Genomic DNA, 19,477 nt, shown 5'->3' on the forward strand with positions numbered 1-19,477 from the left:
ATCTTTGCTCATTAGCGATCATCTCTTTTCCTAGACCAGTGGCTCATGGACTGTTTTGTAAAAGAGAAATAATGCCACTGTATTTGGGGTCTTTTGTTACAGCGGCTTAGCCTATTCTCAACCACAGGTACTTAGCATTAAGACAGGACAACCAAGGTGGTGTATGTTTTTCTTCTTCACACGTGTTACCTTATTTACTATTATGTTGCACTTTGAGGGGTGGATAGCTCTGTTATTCCCCAGGTGCATATGCCATGGTTTATAGATGTCAGTTTTCCAGGCCATTCCATTCTTTTTTGGGTGGGAAGTCATGATAAGCTGTTCAATAATTCTTCCATTTCAGCTAGGTAAGGAAGTTGGGAAGTGGTACTTTTTTTTTTTTTTTTTTTTATGAACTCCCCTCTCCTAAACACAAGACAGGCATTGCTAACTGATCACATCACTCTGCTCTCAAGCTGGGATGCAGGATCTTTCTCAAATAAAATGCCAGGCAGCCACGACTTATCTATTGGAGTTGATTCAAAACACGACTCCTGTTTGCCATCCTGAAACTGGAGTTTTCACAGAAATGCTTAAATATATCCAGTAAAATATCAAGCATATAATCAATTCCATCCATTCACTGTAAATAGCGAAGACCATAGTTAAGTACAGGTCAGATTGTAACTGATGATGTAAGAGAGGTTTTTCTGTCTTTTCCCTTCATGTGTTACAGGAAAGAAGCATCTCTCACCACTTTTCCTTTGCTCTGGAGTTCCCCTGAGGTTGGATTTACCAGTCCAGCTGTGGCTATCTGCTACCTCATAATTGTTTTCCCGTCTCTCTTTCTCCCCCGGGGTGGGAGTTTCTGGGGAGGGAGCATTCTTTCCAGCCACCATCTTGCCGCGCTCCATGCTGGTGACATCGTGGACAGCTGTCAGTCGGCAGAGGCCCTCTACACTAGAATCACAAACAACTCCCAGGTCGAACACAACAACTTTAGCTCTTCCTGAAAGGATCTCCTCGTGGAATGAGCTCGGTCGCAGAGGCATCTTGCCGCCTGCCTCCACGGGGCATATGCGGCTGTGTGGGGATGCGAACGTGGTGGGTCACACACTAGCTCTCGGAGTTCCACATTTCATTGGCCAAAGCAAGTCCCCCGGCCACACCTCACTTCACAGAGGCTTTCCAACGTGCCCTGAGCTCAGAAAGAAAGGCGGAAGATTTGTGAAGAATTCTAATGACTACCACAGGATCCGGGAAGTCTTTGTGACTCAATGCAGTCATGTCTGTGTCTTTGGCTTTATAACTGGGATGAGAACCTCAAAGACCCACTCTTTCCCCATCCCCAAAGCTTGAAAAAAGCCACAACAGAGGGGCCCTTATGCCAAAGAGTACATTTCCAGGCAAACAACACGGATTCCCATTGTTATCTTTGTGTCCCAAATCAGAAGGGAATAAGTTTTCTCTTTTTTAAAGAAAGATTCTACCCCTTGAAAAATGTTGAAATTTACACAAAGACTTACACTCATAAAAGGCTTACGCAATACATTCCCCACTATTGTTTCAGATTAACTTATTCAGTGAAGAGCGTCCCTTTTCCTCTTACAAAAAGCTAAACGGACTGGAACTTCACTTTTAAGAACATATTTAATTTGAGTGTAATAAAATTTTATCCATTAAACTTAAAAAATTAAATATTAATTAAAGAGACAATTTACTTTTCTCACAGGCTGTAGCACCAAGCCTAAAGTATACAGATGTCCAATAAAATCAGTGTTTCCCTCTTTAAATTTCTCCAATAAACTCTCTTCCAGAGCAATCGAAACATTTTTGGAGCTTAAGAAAAGGGAAAAAATAGCAGAATCCTGGAAGTTAGAAGTTTGCTCAGATCTTGGGAATCAATTATAAACTCCATCCTTATTTGTTTCTTTCTTTCTCTGTTGGCCAGGAAGACACTCCGAGACTTTATTTTAATTCTTATGGTACTTTCAAAAGATTTCCTCAAATATTCACATACTGTATTTCAGTGTTAAGAGTAATAATGGTACAAATGCTTGTTTTAATTTTGGTTTATTTTTCACTAGTGTTTTCAGTAATCATCATTATGGCTTGACTTGGGGGAAAAAAGATGAAAACACTCCTTGTATTTCTGGCACATGACAGGCTGTTGCTTTGTTGCACACCCTGTTTGCCATCACCATGAGCAGGGTCACTGGAGCCTGAGGGGGCGTGTGGTCATTCCCAGCACAAGCCCGTTTCTGTGGCATCAAGTGGGCAATAATGAACTGGGAACAGGCTTTGGGAAACTCCAACCTCCATGGCACGATGCACAAGACCTTCCATGATCTGGCCTCTGCCCACCTTTCCAGTCTTGCTTCCCTCTACTGTCTCTTTTATAGAGTGGGACAACAGATTTCCCTCGGGCAGGGACTGCACCTGTCCCCTTCAACATCGAATCCCTGAAAGCGACGGCAGGAATGCCTGACACTGTGGAAGGAGGGAGCCTACTGTAGTCTGGGCACATGACTTGCTCTCTCCTACTTCCATGCCTTCCTACAGCTGTTCCCCAACTTGGGAAATGCACACTCTTCTTTCAAGACTTGACTCAGCCCTCACCGCCCCTGGGCCCTTTCTCTCACCCCTGATTGCCTCTTTACTTTTGTGAAGCTGTGGTCAAGCCTCCAGCATATACTATGGCTCTCTGCTTGTCTGTCTCACTCACAGACAGTACATAGCTCTTTAACGGTAGGTCCTACTCATCTCCTTTTTCCAGAACCTGGTTACAGTGTCTGGCCTCGAGCTTGTGTATGAAGGGCTTTGGGTTACAACAGCTTACCCTGTACCCCCAGGACTGCAGGTCCGTCCAGTTAGTATCATCATCCAAGGGTCATGTTGATAGCAGGCGTCTAATAAATGCTTGCTGACATGAAATGAGATGCAAGCACAAGATCTGGTGGACCTGTATTTCAGGTCTCAAGACCAACGTGATGGCTTCGGCTCTGTGTTGCTAGGGGCAAAGGCCTGTACCCACCGTGAAGGCGACCACCTACTCCACCAACCGGGGGAGATTCTCCTTCCCCATTCTTACTGTTTTCTTCCTCATGGAGGGCGCTCAGTTAGTATAATTCTTCTGGTCTCTCTCTGCCTTTTTGTTTACTCCACCCAGGGATGTAGAAGTGTTAGGTAGTTAGATAAGTGGGGGCACTGGGCAGGTAGGTGGAGGAGAGGGAAGATGGTCTCGGAAGATGGCAGTATTCCCGCTTTGAGCATTAAGGGGCTTTACTTCCTCTAAATGAGTGTCCGCCAGAAACCAGTTAGGACCCAATGGCTGCACCTGCGCGGCAGCGACAAGGACCTAACCAGACATGACCCGGTGCTCATTGTAATATAATTAGCATTGTGGTTTAGGCCTCACCGTGGATCTCTCTGTGTGCATCGTGGGTAAGGACATGCGCAAAAGGGGACGAGCATGACTAAGCCTTCCAGGGGCTAGAGCCGTCCATCAATCAAGAGATCACCTTGAATAGAGGGCATAAGAGAAAGGGGCAAAGACCACTGCTATCCTTTGGATCAGCCTGCCTCCCGTTCTTGGAGGTGTACTTTCCCTTTGCTAATAAAACCTTTAAAATCTTTCACTGCACAACGATTTCGTCTCCCCTCTGCGTTCTTCCCTTTCAGGTAGGACAAGGACTGAGGTCTTTTTCCCTTGCCTTTTTAGGGTGACGGGAGAACTTAGCTTTTGGATAAACTGGGGAGAAATACATTGGGCTTACTCATTTCAGTCGCTCTCTCTTTTCTTTCAAATGTCCACAGGAAGTATGTGTTTTCCTGTGCTTCTCCATATTTTGGTTTTGTCTACAGTTGGGGTCCCACCAGCTTCCAATACTCTCTGTGACTAGGTGAGAAATTCTGCCTAATTCTGGGATCCATAGAGTAAGTCTGCGAGGCCACAAAATGTGAAGCTGCATCCTCCATCATCAGCTTTATCAGAACAAACGTGAAGTTCCAGTCCCCAGTTCCCCCACATTTGGGGAGATTTTTTTTTTTCTTCTCAATTTGTTGACAGCTTGGGTCGGGAAGAAGGTTGCTATGTACTATTTCTCCTTGAAAGACCCCAACAGCTTTCACAGGGTGACTGGGGGTTTCCAGAAGACAAGGCTGAATCTATGATCCATCTTGAATCTGCTCAGAGCCCACCCTGCTGCCAGCTCAGGGTGGTCCTACGCACGGGGTGGCAGGGGGAAGGTGGGAGGTCCTCCGGGGACCTTACTCTTAGGCGGGCTTCATTCTTATGCCAATTACTGGCTCCTACCACACAAAAACATCCCACCCCAGGCAATAACTCAGGCTTCAAAACTATTTCTCACTTATCCCTGCCCTTGGAGAACCAAGACTTCTATTCCTCCCAGATCCACTCGTTCACTCTCAGGAATTAGAGCCTGAAGAACTCAGTTAGATGTATTATTCCTCCCAGGGATACTTACAACTCCACGCAACATTTAGAAGGCAGAAATACATTTCTCCAAAGATTCAAACCACAGGAGTAACCAGCTGGGAGCATTTCTTTCTTGGGTAGTCTCTGGGCCTCTCCATGTGGTCCCCCCGTGTGGACTGCCCAGCATGGTGACTTCAAGGTAATTGGACTGGTTACATGGCAGCTCAGGGCTCCAAGGGCAAACTCCTCCTGCTTTATGTGCACCCCAAGTTGGCCGGGGCACTGCCCATCACAGGACCTGGGTGAGCTGCAGACATCTTGAGCCTTAACCTCAGAAGCCCCAGAACATTACTTCTGCCATGTTCTGTTGGTCAAGCAGTTTACTAAAACCAGCCTAGATTCAAGGGGAGGGTAATTAGACTCCACTTCTCTGTGCAGTAATCAAGTGCCTGGTTAAGACAATGAAAGTGTTGGGAAAGATCTGCTAAAAATGAAAACATACGGACCATTAAAGGTAGCTGAACTAGATTTCCAGTTCTTAAAAATATCGTTCTGAAGGATTATCATTTTTTATGAAGTCAGTCTTTGGGCTAGTATGGCATTCTTTCATTCTTAAATTAGGTGTAGCCATGTGACTTACATTGGCCAAAAAAAAAAAAAAAAAAAGCAAAAATGACATGCGTCTTTTTCAGGCAGAAGCTTTAGTGGTTCACCGTTTCACCTTTTCCTGTCTGTGGAAATGTGTGCAACCTCCGTCAACCTGGGTCCTTGAGGGCCCCTGCCAACTAGGGATGCACATGTAGCACGAGTAAAAAAAAAACCCATTGATGTTTAAGCCACTGGGATTTTCAGGCTCATTGTTGCCACAGCAAAACCTAGACCTATCCTGACTGATGTAGTTGTTCTTTAGAATCTAAGACTCCTTTAAAAGTACTTATTTTCTTTAAGCTTTTAATCTTGTATAGGCATACCTTGGAGACATTGTGGGTTCAGTCCCAGACCACTGCAAAAAAGTAAATATTGTAATAAAGTGAGTTACACAAATTTTTGGATTCCCAGTGCATGTTAAAATTATGTTTGCACTATGCTGTAGTTTATTAAGTGTGCAACCGCACTACATCTAAAAAAGTAATGTACATACCTTAACTAAAACAATACTTTATTGCTAAAAAATGCTAACTATTGGTGGATGAGTATAGCTGAGTGGTAGAGCACATGCTTAGCATGTCCTGGGTTCAATTCCCAGCGCCTCTATTAAAAAAAAATGCTAACCATCATCTGAGCCCTCAGTGAGTCATCTTAGTAACATTAGTCACCGATCACAGATCACTATAACAATGTAACAATAATGAAAAAGTGAAATATTGTGAGAATTACTAAAATGCAACACAGAGACACAAAGTGAGCAAATGCTGTTGGAAAAATGGCATGCCTAGACTTCTCAATGCAGGGTGGCAACAAAAACTTCAATTTGTAAAATACAGTATCTGTGATGTACAATAAAGCTAAGTACAATAAAAAGAGGTCTGCCTGTATTTGTGAAAACATCTCAAACTTCCATGTCGGCCACATTTTCCTAAGTGGTCTTCTAGACAATTCTGTTCTTATTTGTTTGTTTACAATTTGCATTTTTTTTTTTTTATCTTGAGTTCAAAAGGGGACAAACAGCTTGCTCACCTGAATCCAAGAGAGAAGAGCGTTCTTCTGTTTCTCCCCCAGGGTGTCAGTGAGTTGAATGCATCTACCACTTAAAGGCATTTTTGTTGCCAGTAGATGAAAACTCCCCAATCTATGTTTAACCAGCAGTTTGGGGAACTGAGAGATACAGGGAGCCACAGGGACAAATCCCCGTCCAGCCCCTCCAATTGCTATTTTATTTGGTCTGTGTGTGCCTGGAGGTTTCCTGTCTCTGAGAATACGTCACCTTAATAACACAATAGCCAGTTACTTCATCCCCAAATGCAAGTTTGCTCCGGAATAGTCAGAGGAATTGCAATTTGAGGCATTTGAGCTATGGTGGGCCATAGGCAAAACTAAAGAACAAGGAAGGAGAGTTTGCTTTTAAAGGGAAAGGGCGGAGTTGGGAGGGGCTGTAAGAACCAAAGAGTCCACTGCAGGAAGCTGGGAATTCAAGTGTGGAGGCTTCTCATCGGTTGGGCTGCTGCAGTCTCTGATTGGCTGGGCTGCCCCGAGGCAGAGAGGTTTTCTCTCTCCAGCTGGATTCCTTCCTGTCAGAGATGCAGGTATATGTCTCTTCCTGTTTGGAGTAATTGATGATACACGGCAGGGCAGGAGCGTTCTCCCTACATGCCTGTTCAGTTTTAGCTGCGATTTCTTCAGTTAATTCCACAGAGGGCAGGTTACAGCTGTGTAATCTGGACCCGGGCAGGCTTGGGGTTTGCTTCTATGGTATTGATCCCTCTTGTATGTGCTGATAGGTTTACCCATTTGAAATGTTCATGGTTCTCTGAAATTTTTCTCCTTAAGAAAATGTCTGCAATACTTGATGACAGTTGTAGTCCCATTAGGATGCAAAGTCCCTGAGGGCAGGGACCTTTTTTTCCTCGCACTTAGCATAGTCCTGGCCCAGAAGATGGACAAATTATACTGTTGTCAAATGAGTGACTGAAGCTGCCATCTTTTTAGCAACAAGGTCTTGTGAAACCTGGCAGAGCTGCAGACGATCACAGAGAAACCATGACACCATGGACTGAGAACTATTACAGAGTATTAAAAATTTTGTTAACTACTCAAAATGCTTTTACCGTAGAGGAGTCTTTAAAATGAGTTCACTACTATATTTTTATTGTTTGGTGCATATACATTTATTTTATACTATGTCTGTGTGTGTATACTGTTTCATCATAGAACAAATCATAGCATTTTCTTATATTCTTAGAAACACTTCACAAATGTCATTTTTAATTGCTGCATAGTTGGCATCCTGTGGCTATACAGAGTTGACTTAACCAATCCCCTATTGTTGGCCCTTTGAGTTGTTTCCAGGATTTTTTTTTTTTTTTTGCAATTATAAATCCCATGCCTACTTTTAACCGCTTGCAAGTTGCCAACCCCTTAGCATGCTGTTGTGTGGAAGGAATGCAGGATGATTTATAATCCAAACAGCAGAGCAATGTTTAGATTATGGATTTACCCCTCCCCCCCAAAAAAAAGGCAGGGAATAAATGGCTTTAAAAGACCCCAACCATTCTTACGATGGTTGACCCAGAAGATGAAATCTTCTAGGTGGTAGAACAAAAAACCGAGTCAGTGAGGCAGATAGAAATGAGAGGCATAAATGGGACATTCAGTGCAAACTTTTCAAAGCAATTAACGCTGCGCCAGCAGAGCTGAAACTGGTTGTTGAACAGACTCTTAAAGCAAATTAAGTAATCACATCTCATAAGCACAGACCACAGGAACATCCGCAGGAAGTTTCATACGAGAGAGACTGAGGAGCGGTTTCAGCTCTCAGTAGCATTCTTACAGAAGACGGCTGCCTGAGAGCAGTCAGGACCCTCATCCCTTTAACATCACATCTGCCACCCGAGGAGTGCCAGCATGCCAGGGGCCCATAGCAGGCTTCCACAGTCCACCCAGCAGCCCCAGGAGCGTTCCTTCTCTGTTTTACAGACAAGAAAACTGGGCTTAAAGAAATGCAACAACCCGCCTAGAGGGTAAGTGGCTAGTAGGCAACAGAGCGGAGCCTCGTCTGATTTAAAGCACCTGCTGCTCCCAAGGTGGGTGTCTCTTCCCAGCAGCCTCTGGCCCGGGAGTTCATGCTGGTGGCATGACATTGGCCACAGCAGGGGATTTACGTCATGGGAGGCAAGTGCCACAACTCAGGGCTGCTTCTGTTTGTTGAGAGCTGACTGTTCACCACTACACTCTCCTGCCATCCTACTAATTCGGTGTGTCCATCAAGTAAAGGCATGCTTTCCTGTTGACGAGGAAAAGGAATAAGACAAATGGACATGGAGGCTTTGTCTATCCAGTGACACCAACCTGATTACATGAAATCAAACAACTGATCAACTCGATTCTGGATCATTAAGATCACTGACTGGTTGCATTCACTATCCAGGTCAGTGGTTCCCAAAGTGTGTGGTCTCTGGACCATCACCAGCAACATCATTGTCACACGGGAATTTGCTAGATCTGGGGCTTCTCAGATCCTGTCCAGCCACCTGTGTTTTAACAAGGCCTTCAGGTGATTCTGAGGTTTGCTACAGTTTGTGAACCTCTGATGTAGACTAGCCCCGCATTCTCCTTTTAATCATTTCTTTATTGCTGTCAAAATAGATGAGTTTGGAAAAGGCACTTACTAGAAAAATTCAGTGGTTACAAAACATCCAGAAATATTTTCCTTTAAATTTTCTTTTTTTCCTTTTTCCTCCCACCTCCCACCCAAATTACACAGTCGAATTTCCCACATTTGGGGAAATTGTGGGGGTCAGCACATTCAGAGTGCAATGTGTGAGCTTCACCCTGGGAAAACCACCTTTGTGATCATGGTCTCTCCCCTGCCAGGAGAATTTTCTTAAAAGATAATTCTATTTTTCTAATTAATTTAGAGGATAAAATCCAAGATGCCAAAGCAATTCTAGACTTGTTTATGCTTATAAATGATTGATTTTTAAATTTAGATATAGTCTCAGGTTAACTGGTTAAACAGTGGAAAATTCAGTTAACCAATTTAGTGCCCACTGGGCTGAACAACTGGTTTCGGTCAACGTGTGGCTGAACTGAAGGGCTGTTGCAGCCAAAGCCAAAGGAAGGCTGGAAGGAGCAGAACTTCTGGAAACTTCAGGTATACAAATGTGGAATGTGGAAGTCCTTGTAAATGACAAAACAGTTGACATTCTCTTCAGCCACTCCATCAGCAGGCATCTTTTTATTCCCTGGACACTGCCCTAAGCGCTGAGGATCAAAAGTAAGCCGGTTGCATCTTTAAGCTTCTGGAGCGCAGGGCTGCGTGGCGCAGGCGCACGTGTCAGAGTGTGAATTACAAAGTGGCCACGTGCGGAGGGAACTCTGGGAGCAGAGGACAAGGCGACTCAGTCTGTGTGCGTCTGGCGTTGGATGGTGGGACTACCCACCCCCCCCCCCCAACCTGCTCGGGTCTCCGTCTTTCCGTATTTCTCTGTGGATCGCAAATACCTGTCATCAACTGCTAATAAGGCTGGTAGCCAGCGCCCTGTTTTATTCCACCCTTGGAAACATTGAAACACACCCAGCAGCGCCTCTGTTAAAACAGAGACTTCATGTGCGAGAGGATGGAGGCAGAGCTGGGGCCGCTGATGTTTTTCTTGGAAAGAGCCCTCGTTTGGATGGCAGAGGTGGGGGAGGTGGAATTTCAGAAGACACATTTTCCAAAGCGAACGTCTCCGGCAGGAGAGCGAGGACTGTGTTTGCTTTGTCTTCACGTTGTCATTTCGGGGTGGCAAACCCCTTTCCCCATCAGGGAACACAAAGCACATGTTCTCCCCACACCGTGCATCCCTGCCTTGCTTTTCTCACTCAACCAGAAAGGCCTCTGACAAGAGGCCTGGAGCTGATGGCAAAATCTTGGGGTAGAAGTAATCAATCTAAAAAATACCAGAACAGTATTCCCATGGTTAGTCAAAATATACATACGCACACAGCATACATACAATTATGTCATTTAGATCGTCTGCATTAGTGGCTCCATTTGAGAAAGAATGTAGGGGAAATAATTCCTCTCAGGTTGCATTTATGGAAAGAAAAATGTGAACCTTCATCTACAGCAGAATGTGCTATTCTTCTTAAGTACGTACCATAAAACATTCCTGGCAGAAACTGAAGAAGTGATAGAGCAAAAATGGAAACAGAGCTCACTGTTAGTTTATACAGTTATTTATAAATAAAGTTTATAACGTTTATAAAGAGAGAGATTGCATTAATGAATTCAGCAGAACTATAGAAATAGTATGCAAGTTGTACTAACTAGGATGCAGATTGTAGTAACTACAAGGGTAGAGCAAAGACTAGAGTCTGTTTATCGAAAATGGTATGGACACAATTAACAATGTATCTTTGCGTTTGGTGGGCCGTCATCTCAGATGATCGACTCCCTGGGTGACTCCCCTGTCATAATGGCTTACTGAACACACAAATCAAGACTTTGTGCTACTGCAGTTACTCTCAAAGAATATCACAGTGGTGGAATCACCAGAGACTCTCCATCACATACACACACAGACAGACTCACAAACTGCTTGTCTTTTTCCCCCAGTAGATTAGACTCCTGGTGATCAAGTAACTGACAGAAGGAACAGATGGCTTTCCGTAAGCCACACGGAGCTTGCAACTCATAAACATGAAAATTTGAACCAGAAATTTACGGAGGAGAAGATAGATGAAAAGTTTCACACTATTCCTTTTGCAGAACTTCTTTATTTCCCCACCTCTGGCCTCTTAAAGCTGAGAATGATCCTTCCAAATCTTTCTGAAATTGACCCTCCATGGGGACAAGTGGGTCCTGGTGGCAGGGGAGGGGGTGCTCTGGGAAGGTGCTTTCACTCACCCATGGTTCCAAGCCACTGTGTACCGACCACAGGCTGTACAAGCAGACAGTCCTCAGTTCTACGTTAGGGTGCATGTAGGTCCGTGCCCGGAATCCACATGTATCATTGTATTCATCATTCACGTGGAGGGAGCTTGCATTTGTCCAGAAGTCTGAGCGATGCCCACCCAACTTTATTTTCAGGTTTTTTCGCTAAATAATTGCAAGCTGTTTGTAACAAATTCTTCCTGCTCAGTCTTTGCATGAAACCATAAGAGTGAACGACACAAAGGCTCTCCATGGACATGGTTCCCATTACAAAGTGATTTAGGGCTCCACAGAGATTGCAAAATATGGAAAGCAGCCCCCCCCCCCCCGCTCCTTGGGAGGAAAAACACTATTATTAGATATTCCATATTGTCATGAAGTATGATCATTGTGCCCAAAGGGAGCCACAGCCCCCAGAGACGCTGACTGTCCCCAGTTGGGCTGTCTGTGTCCCAAGCACAGAGAACGTGCCACCACCAGTCACCACCATGACTCCCTATGCCCCACCACATGGGAGACATAGGGTGACATTTGAAGCCTCCATCTTCTGGGAGGCCCCCATTCAGGAGAATCTGTCATTTAGTCCCTCCAGGCTCCCTGGAGAAACCAGAGTGTCTCAGGGAGGAAATAGCTTCCTTTGATGAATCATCCTCTATGTGATGCCATGGGGGTTGGTCCTTCACATCATTTGAATATCCTAACAGCTCTGTGAGTTGGATATTGTCATTTTATGCAAGAGAAAAGTGACTCAAGGAGACAAAACTTAGCACTGAGAAAGGAAGAGGAGGGGCCAGGATCTCGACCCAGATCTGCTTGATTCCAAGGGCCCTGCTTGCCTCCTACACCATGAAGACTCTCGTTTTTGTCACGATCCGTCCTATATCCCTTGCTCCTAAACCTGACACATGGTGGACCCTTAATAAATACTTCTTAGAATGAAGCCTGTTTAAAAATTAGCAATGAGTAAGCCAAGTGACATAGAATTATGAACCCAGCTTTGACTATCGGTCATCTTCATCAAGAAAATACACATGCCAGTGAATTTTCAGTGAATTTTTAAGTCTGGTGGGGGCTTCTAGATCAAACTCTTTGGGGCTCCAGGCTGGGTTTAGATATTTTAAAATGCAATTTAAAGTGCTTACTTCCATGGTCTATATTAGATCAATCTTCTGAAAACTGAGTTGGGTTGCCACACATGGGTAAGTTGGGGGGGACACTATTTTATTTGAAGGGGGCAAGGAAACAGCTCATGTAGTTGGTTAAGCCTAGGATCCAGGTCATTTGGGGAGACTGTGGAGTGGGGGGACCTGAGGAAAGTCTCATGGCAGAAAGAGTTGAGGGCCCATGTTTGACTCAAGAACAGTGGGCCAGTGGAAGGGAGGGTGGCTCTGAGCATACATCACAGTGGGGACCACTCGGCTGTCCTCAGCCCAGGCCCAGGGACCATTGCTGGGTGCTGGGGGGAGAGGATGTGACAGTCCCCTAAGCTCAGGCCTCCATAGTGCAGGGCCCGGACAGTACTGCATATGGGAGGGGGTGAGGCTGTGGGGCCGGGGTGATGACAGGCCTTCCTCCAGGGGTCCCTGTTGGCGCCACATGTGGCCAGCATGTCAGGGATGTCATGGTGGGGACAGGACAGCCTCTGGGAACGTGGGTGGCCTGGGCTGCAGGGACACCAGGGAGAAATAGGGTGTCAGAAGAGGAAGATGGTGAATGTCAGGTGGCCCCCCAAAGGGCCATTGCTGAAGGTGTAGGGGATGCCTCCTAGGGACCGCTGGCTGACTGGGGCCTGGGGGTCCCCCAGTGGAGGGAGAGCCAAAGATATATGATGATGGTTTTTCCACTGCAGGCTGGCATGTCCTGAGAAAACAAGAGATAAAACCCAGGGAGAATGATCAGCTTTAAGCTTCGGTTCTGAGGCTACGTGGCTTGGCTGGGGATCGGAGTGTGGCCAAGACTTGCAACCCCCAGGGGTCCTTGACAAAGGACTCCCCTCCAGCAGGCAGGAGGTCTGATCTAAACTGCCTGCTGTGTTAACAATGCCATCACAGGGTGAAAGATTAGGACCTGGGAATTTGCATTTAATAGGTAATAAAGTGATCATGAGGAATGCAGTAAAATAGTATAACTCTGTGGCCAGGAAAAACCAATACCATGTGATAAATGTGCCTCTGGCAGACTTGCAGAATCCGCATACCCAGCCTTGGACAGCAATCTTTAGGCTAAACTATGATCCTTGTGGCCCTGTTTGTCATAACTAGCCTGCCAGTCTGCAAACTCATTAGGCCTCATTGCAAAGGGAGAGCTCGCCCTCGGCGGCACTGAGAAGTAAGTGCCCCTTTCGGACTCCCAGGCCAACCCCCGTCTGGTTCCTTAAGCACCGGCCCTGACCCTGTGTCCCTTGTGTCAGTTCAAGTCCTTGAAACAAAGCTATTCAGAATTGCTGGGTGGGTTCTGGGAAGCCGTTTGGTGACATGCAAAAGGAAAATGCCACCACACATATGCTTTCCAGCCAATGACCGCCACTCGTGTTTCCTTTGAAAGCCACGGGGATCTGAGACTCAGAAGCCCGAGGGAGCCAGGTAGGGGCTCCTGAGGAGGAGAGCTGGCCACCCCGGGACTCAGGGCCACTCAGCCTGCCCGACACGCCACGTGGGCAAGTCAGTCCAGTGGTACCATGTCTTTCTGTCTCCTCAGGAGGAGTTAGAAAGCCATGGTTAGATGCAATTTCTCCCAAGTTTTAAAAGTGCCCAATTACTTTTTTTTTTTTCAAAGAATTATATGGAACCAACAAAAATAACATCTCTACAGGCTGGATGTTCCTCTGTAGGCCACTAGTCTGAAGCTTCTGGATGACAGGGTGATTGAAACATCTTCATAGAACACTGTGATCTTTCTGGATTCTTCCCTGGGGGCCCCCAGCCTCTCTATTAATAATCCTTCCAAGATGAAGCAAGAACTCTTTTAACTGGGTTTTGCCTCGGGCCATCATAAGACACCATCCCCATCTGTGCCCGAATCAGCACAAGTCACGTCAAACTGCAGAACAGCCGTACTTTCACAGAAGCTGTTACTCTATATCCTTCAAACCATGGAGAGTTCTGTGCCCGCCATGGAGGTAAAATCCGAGGTAAGAGTGGCTCCAGGAAGAGCGAGGAGTGATGGGACTCCAGCAACCTGTACAGACTGGTGACATCCACCTTCCACCCAGTAAGTGACCCGGGGGATGGGAGGAGGACCACAGTCAGAATTGATGACCTGAATTTGGGCCCCTAGCTCTGTGATCTGGGCCCCCAGTCAACCCAATGAGGCCCCAGGTACCACAGAGCAAAGATGAGTAGCTCCTGCCACGCTCTGCTCAAATTGCAGACTTACAAGCAAAATAAATGACTTGCTGTTTTAAGCTACTAAGTTTTGGGGTGGTTTGCACAGCCGGAGCAGTCATGAAGACCGTGGACTGTGGAGAACTCAGGTGCCCTGAGAATTGAAGCAATCACTGCCCTGCAAGCTAGAGGCTTCTTCTCTGTGGGCTGTCTGCCCCATCCCACGTGGTCTCTACTTGGCCCTGGCCCCTTATGGCTGGGACTCTGCCCCTTGGCTTCTCTCTTTCTGGGTTATCTCACCTCTTGCTCTCTCTTCTACCAGCATCGCTTTCTCCATGTGCCCCTTTCAAATCCCTCCAAAAGAGGGCCGCTGATGGGCTCAGTTCACTGTTTTGTGTACGGCCATTGATTGCTGGCTTGTCTACAGATTGACTGCTGTCAAATCAGACGCCACCCCCGGTCCAATCAGCTGCAGTGGGTGCCGCTGCGACCACACCATCACAGGGGATGCCATTTTGGGAGGCACACAGCAGGGGATGTTTCTCTTGGAAGACGATTGGGAATTGACTGATATGATCTATGTGTCTAGAACAGAAATAAAGAAAGAACAAATCGTAGTAGGACTTTGTGCAGCGGGCAGCAGTCTTCAAATGTGGTACACGTATTTTCCAACAAGGATGCTGGTTCCATGGTCTCTGCATGAAACAGAGCTCCCTCCAGCCTGCTTTGGATTATGACATGGCCAACAAATAAACCTTTATCACAGTATATCATTGAGAGTTTGGGAGTGTTTGTTACAGCAGTTATACTGTGCTGACTAATACCAAATCTGTTGAAAAGAAAAAAACTTAGTGAACTCAGATGTTTAGTGATTTTTTGATATCATGCCTGAGGAAGAAAAAATGCTTCTGGACTTCCAGGCGGCTTAGTAAAAATCAAAGTGGGAAAGATTTCCTCTGGGTAACTTTCATTGAGAAAGAACCCCGGTTGAACTAAATCCGAGGGAGTTGCTCACAATGAAAACTATGACTTATTAACAGTACTCGTGTAGGTTATTCTTGTGTATGTGGCTGTTGCTAGGGAAATGTATCAGTAGTTAGGACTGAGTTTGGCTCTATTGAAAAGGAAACCTAATGACTGATGCTCAAATGTGAGGTTCATCTTTCTCTCATGTAGGAAGCTCAGAAGTTATTTGGTCCAAGGCTTTATTAGCTCCGTGGTGACACGGAGCTAGAAGCTCTTCAATCAGCCTTTCTTGGGGCTTGAAAGTGCACTTTCATGCTTACGGCTACTAGCGTTCCAGCCGTCATGGTTACAGTCTGGGCAGAAGGAAGGAGGAAAAGTGGAGTGCATGTGCACGCAAGCTGGCTCTGGTAGATGCCATGATGCTCCAGCCACGATCCCTTGGCCTCTTCATTTCAGCCAGCCTTGTATCTAGTTCCATGAACATTCCGAGCATCGCACACCAGCCATACTGCAGCATCTCTTCGCTTTGCTGGAGCCACAGAAGAGCATTTACCACAAGCAGGAGCAACCTGTCGGTGCAGGGGAGTTGACAGCCCCAGGATGATACCAGCCAATGGGGAATGAGAGTCCAACCTGAGGTCCTCCAGGGAGACGGTCACGAAGCACACTCTACACAGCCTCAGAGGGTCCCGCGTGGCACTGAGGCCCCCACGGAAACTGCCGCCCCCATAAGCTTTTGTCCCCGCCTCTTCCCACTCTTCCCTCCCTTTCTGTTTCCTGTGATCACCTCCAGAGTAAACCACCTGCACACACGTCCTTATCTCAGGATCTTTTGGCTACCAGCTGAGTCTCCCCAGGTAAGGGGCTTTTCTAGGAACCCCTTTTAACCAACTCCAGCTAATCTCATTGGTCAGAATTAGGTCACATGGTCATTCTGAGCTGCAAGGGAAACTGGGAAATAGACATTTTTTTAGGTGGGCACTTTGGCCTCCCCAACTAAGCTGAGTTTCTGTTCATATGGAAGAAAAGGATGCATATTTGATGAGTAATTAGCCAGTCCTGCCACAGGCAAAGATATCTGCAAAAGTAAAGGTGAATGCATGTTAATATTGATCTTTTAGTGATTTTCGAGCATTAAATTAGTGAAAAGAAAACTCTGGGAAATGAAATACATAAAAATACAAACATAGAAACAGTATAAAAAGTATAAAAATGGAACTCCTCAGTCACTGAGGATCCATTTAAGCTGGGAGTGTCTTATGCAGTAGGAAAAAATGTGCTGGGTTTCAGTCAAGCCATTCTCCACGATGGCCCTTCTGAGTCTCCATTGTGGTGATGTCAGCCTTGATGTGGCTTTGATAAAAGGTGTTGAAATAGCAACAGGTTATTTCTCTCTTACCTCTCTATTGATCGTCCCTTTTCCACAGAAAATTTGAGATGGGTTACATACAACAGAACACAGTCTATAAAGTGATAACAAAATGAAAACCAGATCAGAGAGAATAAGAAGACAAAGAGGCGTCTCCTGGGGCCACGCCCCATTCCAGCTGTGATCCCAAGTTGGATCTGTGCTCCTTGGTACCCAAAGCTAAGCAGAAGGGGACCATGCTTTACAACATTTGTGTCATCAGGAAGAAGACATCATTCCAATTTCCCTAGAGCAAGTGAATCCTTCTCAGCACTGCATTCTACAGAAAGAAAATCTCTTTTTGGGGGGCTGACTTTGGGAGTAGAGAGCAACTCACAAAAACTGTTTTTAAGAACATTTTTACAGCAAAGCCCAATAATGAACTTCATGAGCTTGGGCCCTGCTGTGTGAGAGTTTCCATAACGTATAAGATGCAGCACTGATAGTCAGCTAAGCGACAGTGATTCTGCAAAGGGCAAAAATGTACGATCTCTAGTGATGCAGCAGGTTTGAAAGATAGATCTCAGAGTTTCTAGAGGAGTGGACAGAATTCCTGACCTTCATATAAACTAGACGGGAGATGAGTAACAGACAGCCTGAGACAGTACTCTGATGAAGCCAGAAAGCACTGGCAATCCCTTTGCTCGTTGAGGCAGTCATTCATTGCTTGGTTAACACAACATCTATTCCCAACTTCGTTTTTCTTGCCTGTCTTTTTCTGTAAAAGCCTCTTCTACCTTCTTCCTGTTTTGAACATGGATGTGATGCCTGGCGCAGTGGCAGCTATTGTGAGGCCAAAAGTGTGAGACTGAAAAGCCAACTGGTTGAGGATGGTCTTGAGAAAAGAGAGTGCCTGCATCTTAGCTGACGTTGAACTGTCAGTCCAATCTTGAGACAGTCCACCCACAGATTCTTAAGTAAACAATAAAATAATAATATTTTAAAATAAATAATAAAATGGTCTCTTCTATGGGTGGTAGGGTTTTCTATTTCTTGCTGTCGTAGTTCTAACTTTTACCTTTGTGAAGAGACAGTCTGTGTACTTAAAAATTAAAAAAAAAAAGAGAGAAGCAGTTGATGAGATAAGTATACCATATGAAAATAAGAAGCCCACTCAAGGGTACCAACTCATATGTGAACAGAGCTGGGACCTACATAGAGTCAGAATTTTGCTCAGGAAATAATCTTGGGCCAAGTACATCATGGGCATAATTGCTTAATTGAGTCCTCAATGTGTGATGCCCTAAAGCCTGGCTAAGGTGGTTTTGATCACTAAAATTTTAAAACAGAAATAATTAGTCACCCATTAGAGCCATATACACCCTCAGGGTAACTATCTTGGATCAACTAATTTGCAAAAGGACATGGCTTCTCAGTGAATTTACTGGGATAATTGAGCTGGAGAGTATGTCCCTGGGTTATTGGATTAATTCATCTGCAGTTTGAGGTTGGTCAATATAAATAGATTTAATTTTGGAAACGGTTAAAGAGGCTTTTAGCTTCCAAAAGTTAATACAATTCTAAAGTCATTATTTCTGAAAAATAGACATCAGTGCTGATTCTTAACAATAAATGTCTCTGTCTCCTTGACAAGGTGACCTGCATGTAGTTCCTTTCAAAGCAGTTTTAAGTAATTAAAAGATAACTCAAAGGAAAGGGAGGCTGCAGAACATAATAAACCTGTTTAAAACCAATTAGAGAGAGTTACTCTTTGATGTACTGAAGTCCCTGCGAGCATTTTCATATGATCTTGAGTTTTATGATGGTTTTGTGTGAGCATCAATGGCCAGAAGTTCATGCAACTTGGCCCACAAGTGGTTATGGTATACTGATTGGGGTGTGGAAAGCGTTCCAGCCCTGCCTTCTTTTGTATGAACTTGCGGACTAGGTTAATACTTCAATAGGATGCCTTGGAACGCAGAGGACAGCTGCAGTGATGTGTGCGTATGTGGGAATGCAACTGTGCTTGCTTCGTTTATTTCTATAACATGATATTGGTCATTTGTGAAAACTGAAATAACAAAGAAATGAGAGGAGAAGGTGTAGTAACATTCCCTATGTAGAATTAAGCCATAATTATGCAGCTTATGGAGACAAAGTGCTTTCTCCAAATGTTTCCAATTAGAAGAGGAAAATGAAATTGTTTTTACTATTCTTGGGTCTTTTTTTTTTGCTTCAAGTACATTGTTTTTTTGAAAAATGTGGGCGACAGACATGCAAATAACTGTTTTCTTTACAATCATCTGCTATAAAACTCCAAGTTTCTCTTTTGTTTTGTTGGGTGTAATTTATCATTTCTTGAGTTGTGTCAAAAATCATTTCTGTGAAACACATTGTGGAATGTCTCCTACAGTAAATGAAATAGTAATTCAGCTTGTGGTTGTTTAGGTCATGGGGTGTTGGAAGGGACCGCTTTTTCTGGATCAACAGCAACATAAACAAAGGGTTTATCACAAAATAAATACATGTAATCTACAGTTTTCCATTTAACTGTATCAGAAAACATTCGGAGAACATAGCCACATGCTCGTTCAATTTAGTCTTAATAATGTTATTGGCATGACAAGGCCAGCAAGTATTGCCAAAGTCAATACAGTAGGCCAGGATGTGCTGGGCGGGCTTCGCGAGGGTGGTGAGATTTTATGTCAAGAGCCTCAGTGTTCATCCAGATGAAGTCTTGTTTCTGGGCGTCCCAAATAAGGGATCTTCGCTTCCAAATTAGATAAGACTTTTGAGGATGTTGAAAGACTAAAAGGTTTGGGGGCAACGGGGAGAGAAATAATGACTGA

The 19,477-nt window shown here is 45.0% G+C and overlaps 1 long non-coding RNA gene and 1 pseudogene across 1 annotated transcript in view; one reads left to right on the plus strand and one right to left on the minus strand.

The window, feature by feature from the left end:
* The first annotated feature begins 4,188 nt into the window (after positions 1 to 4,188).
* LOC116663005 overlaps positions 4,189 to 19,477 on the plus strand; it is a 20,167-nt gene continuing 4,878 nt past the window's right edge. Inside the window, exons 1-2 of the long non-coding RNA XR_004319009.1 lie at positions 4,189 to 4,199; positions 6,905 to 6,909. This is a non-coding gene — a long non-coding RNA (uncharacterized LOC116663005). The remainder of the gene's footprint in view (positions 4,200 to 6,904; positions 6,910 to 19,477) is intronic.
* On the minus strand, positions 8,823 to 8,955 carry LOC116663450 (annotated as a pseudogene).

This window comes from Camelus ferus, chromosome 4 (genome assembly GCF_009834535.1).
Source record: "Camelus ferus isolate YT-003-E chromosome 4, BCGSAC_Cfer_1.0, whole genome shotgun sequence".
In the NCBI taxonomy this organism is placed as follows: domain Eukaryota; kingdom Metazoa; phylum Chordata; class Mammalia; order Artiodactyla; family Camelidae; genus Camelus; species Camelus ferus.